Genomic DNA, 1,604 nt, shown 5'->3' with positions numbered 1-1,604 from the left:
GGCTCTTTTTATTTAACGGAATGGGTATGTCCCCCAAGTCCAACCCCTTGTCCAAGTCATGGGCAATGGCATGAAGTAGGGGATTGCCTGTGGGAGCGAGTTACAGTGGGGACTGTGTGTGCCCCGGGACCGCTATGGCAGCTGTGAAGATCCTACAGTAACCCTGAAAAGTGACAGCTAATGGGGCCCAGCAAGCCAGTAGTGGATTATGATGTCTGCTTTCAAAAATAGAACAGTTCTCAGAAAGGATGGATTTAATCGACGACGAACTGGCTATAAACGAGGACTAAGATTTTGAACATTAAATATACAAACATTGACTGGAAAGGTGGAGGAGATGGTAGACATGATGGAGAGAAGGAAGTTAGACCTATTGGGGTTAGCTGAAACGAGATGGAAAGCAGAAGGAAGGAGAGAACTGAGGAATGCTACAGACTTTACTGGTGTGGAAATGAGGAGGGAAGGAGAAATAGAGTCTGAATAGTAGTAAGAGATGGATTAATAGAGGAAGAGAATAAGTGAAGGATGCTGAAGACCAAAATATCAGTCAAGGGGATGACCATAGATGTACTACAAGTGTATGAACTGCAGGTGGGTTGCACTTCTGAGGAGAAGCAAGGATTTGAAGAGGAAATGTAGAAGCAGATGGGAAGGAAGAATATGATAGTAATGGGGAATTGAAACGCACACGGTGGAAGAGCAAGACAAGGCTGCGAAAATGTGCTTGGACCAGAGGGTTGTGGCTGCCGAAATGAGGAAGGTGAAAGACTATTGGAGTTATGTGAAAGGAATGGCTTGCTGGTTGGGAACTCTTGGTTCAGGGAAAGGGAGAGCCACAAGATTACCTGGTACAGTCAAGACTTAAAGAGAAAGTCGATAGTTTACTTCCTGTGAGATGAATAGGAACATCACTGAATAAGATAATACCATCAGAGGCCTTGGATAGCGGCCACTGTTTGCTGGTAATGAACCTGAGAGGGACTAAGGATAATAAAGGGACAGAAAGCCAGGAAAGACGTATAAGGGTATGGAAGTTGGAGGAGGAAGAAAGCAGGCTACAGTACCTGCAAGTAGTAAAGGAAAGCATCCCAAAGGATGGACCAAAAACGGCAGAAGAGGAATGGGATAGATCCAAGGGAACATTAGTAAGTGTGGCAGAAGCAATATGTGGGAGGACAAGCAGCAAAAAGAGATGGAAAGAAACACCCTGGCAGAGAGATAGAACAAAAGATATAGTACAGAAGAAGAATACAGCCTTTAGGGTATGGTTCCAGAAAAGAACAGTAGAGACAAGAGAAGAGTATCAGGCAAGAAAGAAAGAAGCAAAAAGAGTGGTGGCGGAGGAAAGGAGAAAGTGGATGGAACAGTGGACCAGAATGATGGAGAAGGATAGTGAAGGTTAAAGTAAGGTGTCATATGGGATGATTAAAAGTAAGAGGAAGAACGGTATGACAGATTATGCTCGAATGGTGAACAAAAGTGGACAAGATGTAGAGAATAAGGAGGAACTCAAGAATATGTGGAAGGAGTGTTTTGAAGAACTCCTGAACCCGAATGGAGACCTGGGTGAGAAGGAACAAGCCGAGGAGGAACAGCAAGATGAT

This window comes from Schistocerca cancellata, chromosome 3 (genome assembly GCF_023864275.1).
Source record: "Schistocerca cancellata isolate TAMUIC-IGC-003103 chromosome 3, iqSchCanc2.1, whole genome shotgun sequence".
Lineage (NCBI taxonomy): Eukaryota > Metazoa > Arthropoda > Insecta > Orthoptera > Acrididae > Schistocerca > Schistocerca cancellata.
This window is presented reverse-complemented; position numbering follows the sequence as displayed.